A 3,457-nucleotide genomic window follows, 5' to 3' on the forward strand; every position below is an offset into this window, starting at 1 on the left:
CAGGATGTCCTAGACCTCCACTTGTTTCACTCCTTGTCGTAGTCAATATATTCTTAAAAATAATTCTCCCCACATTTATAATTATGTTATTCTGAATACAAAAATTCAGAATAGTTCTATCTCTTATTACCTCACTATATGGTGATAGGTGTAACAGAGTAGATAAAATAAAATAGTTCCACACTTTAGAGGTGGCATTTAACATGGAAGCAGAAAAATTTACCCGTTCTCGTTGTTTAATCTTCCACGTTCCTTTCCCATCAGTGAGAAAGTTAATCACATCATTCAGGGGGCCTTCCATAGTACTGAAGGATTCATAGTGGCAGTTATAAGAGGTTGGGACTTCATAAAAGGTGTTAATGCGGGCGGCATTAAATTCGACAGGAAATCCCCGCACTTGAACGATTTCGTCTTCAGAATAGACATGTTGGCATAGAATTCTTTCACAATATTTGTAGCAGCCTTATTGGTGGTGTAACAGAAGTTTTCCTACCTCCGCTTAGTAATAACTCGTTCAATTTCTCCTCCTAGACTCTCAAAAACTAGATCTTGTATACACTTCTTTCCTTCAAATACTGAAGTAAATCTTGATTGAGCCTTCGCATTGACAAAGCAAGACTCGTCGAACTCAAGTCGTCTCTTTTATCTAATCATAATTATAGAAAAATTCCAAAATATACTTCAAATGTGCAAATAATGGCTTCCAAGAGTAATTCTGAGAGTTCAACACTAAGTTCCATGAATTTCTTCCCAATATCTTCTTCACATTCTCAAATTTTTCGGATCTCCTCAATGTGGAAGAAATCCATGGTAAAAATTAAATATTTTTAGTTTGGAGCGAAGCTCTTACCTAAAGATGACCTAATTTGGTGTCTAAATGCCTTGAAATTGCCTCCCAATCCAAGATCTCTCAAGCCCTAGGTCAAAAATCACATTTTTCAGAGGAAGGGGATGATGAATAGTGGCGGTTGACTGGTCAAAATTGTGGTTAAAGGTGTTTTTTTTGGGATCTCACCGTCGGCGGGGTATTCGCCGTCGTCGGCGCGCTCTATTGAAATTATATCTTAAGTCTCGGGAAAAGGCCGCCGTCGGCGGACTCTATTGATTTGGTTCAATTCTCAGATTTCTGCGATTTTGATCAATTTCAAGCCTCAACGACATCCGTTCAATCATTATAGACATAATTTTAAGTGATTAAATGATGTACTTATCACAAATAAACTTTCACAACACAAAACATCACAATTATATATAAATTCCAAGAGTTACAATTTATGTTACATAACACACCTAAGTTTGTATTTCTCAACCTTAATACATTAATTCAGCGTCGCAATCCAAGCCACAACACTCAAAATACTGAAAACGAAACATCCTATGCTTAGTCTCAAATATACAGAGATCTAAAAGCATAATTCTAAAACAAAGCAAATGCAAATTTCAAATCAAATTACATACATAGACAGATATGTAGTAATATAAATCTACTATTCTTTAGATTCAGTACTAGATTCTCCTTTGAGATCACCCATTGATTACACATGTACGAAGAGGTTATAGAAGGGTCGGTATGGAAATTCTTCAATAGAGTCCTCTTCTATCATTTCATCCTCCTCATCAGCCATATCAAACTATCTTCTATATGTCCATAGTGAGAAAAATGTTCTTTCATCCTCTAGTCTAGATGATAGAAGAAATCAGAGATATTATTAATTTTATTAATTACATTCATGTACCTCCTTCTCCAATTTCTTGATTCTGCGCAGGATCACCAGAGTCTTGTCCAGAACTAAAGGTTGAATCGTCAGTGAATTCTGAGATGATTGATCTATCATAATAGTCATGTCATTTTCATCTTCAAAAGTTAGGAATCTCTCAATTCGGTCCAAAGGCTTCCAAGATAGAAGTACCTTTTCTCAATTCTCATAAGATACTTGGAATTGACTGCAAAGTAAGAAAATTGTTGAAGGATGTCCAAGCCCACAAGTTGATCCATGAATAGGCCCAAAACCGGCTTCACAATTATTGATCCAGTATTGATCGGCAATCCCCTTTGGATGCAGTAATTCAAAATAGCAATTTCTTTAGAAACATTAGAAGCTTTACTGATCTTCATTGTCAGTATTAGTTTTGCAGAAATGAAGAAGTGCCAGTGTTTTGAAACGGAGTTTAACAATGTTGCAGAAAAACTAACATACCCATTTTCTCTCATGTCCTAGTCTTCAGTTTCGTCCGTTAAATATTGGTAAATCTCATTCATCTGGTTTCTTGTTTCTTGTCGGGATGAAGTTAGAATAATGACAGACAGGAACGTTCTCGATCATATATAATTCATTGATCCGTGAAGCAGTAAACTTTATCCATCTACCTCGCACATAAATGACTCCCTGGTTGATTCCATGCAAATTTGCATAATATTCCTTCACCACAGGAACAATCACGGCAGCGGTAGTGTATCACAACACTTCTCATCTTCGCCGCACTATCATCTCTTGAATTGTCATAGAGGGATTACTCAATCCATGATTTACGAATCCTCGTTCCTTGATTAATCTTTTCTTCGTCAGTACTTTGTTGAAGATTCGTTGCGCTTCCGCACTAATGAACTTTCTCCGGTTGAACACTCGCATTCTGGGATTATCAGGGGAATTGGACGCCAAAGGAATGAATTTGGTGGAGTTTCACTTTCTTTTGGGGAAAATATGAACTTACGAATCAAATTTGGAAGTTTAAAAGGGTAACTCCCGCCTAAAAACCGCCAAAAACCGCCATTCAAACTCCAGAAACCGCCATCCCGCCGGTCTTTCCTTCGGCATCGTCAAGGGCACCATTGGTGAGCCTTCTGTATTTAATTGCCTGGACTCAGAGGAGAAACCCGTCGTCAGCTCCCAAGGCAAAAATTGCACAGTTTTGCTCTGGTTCGAATGCGTTTCAATTTTTCCCTATGGATCCAATTTTTATGATGATTCAAGGGTAAATAAGAGTAATAGAGCTAAATACTACCACAAACTAACGATAATTTCAAATAAAAACCACTATAATTGTAATAAAAATAAAGATAATTATGGGTTGCCTACCATAAAGTGCTTGGTTTAGCGTCGCCAGCCCGACCTATTCAGATTTATTCAGGTTGACTGATCATTAAAACCTCTTTAAAATTTGGTCTTTTACCCTCAAAATATAGTTTTAATCTGTGTCCATTTACTTTGAATCTATTTTCAGTCTTCTTATCTTCAATTTCAACAGCGTAAGTATAAACTTGAGTCACAGTGAAGGGTCATAACCAACGAGACTTCAATTTCCCAGGGAATAACTTCAGCCTAGTATTGTAAAGCAAAACTTATTGTCCTGGTTTAAAGTTCTTCTGGTTAATCTTTCGATCATGCCATAACTTTAGTTTCTCCTTATAAATTTTGTCGTTATCATAAGATTCATTTCTTAATTCTTCCAATTCATT

This window comes from Phalaenopsis equestris, unplaced genomic scaffold (genome assembly GCF_001263595.1).
Source record: "Phalaenopsis equestris unplaced genomic scaffold, ASM126359v1 Scaffold001027, whole genome shotgun sequence".
NCBI classification, from domain to species: domain Eukaryota; kingdom Viridiplantae; phylum Streptophyta; class Magnoliopsida; order Asparagales; family Orchidaceae; genus Phalaenopsis; species Phalaenopsis equestris.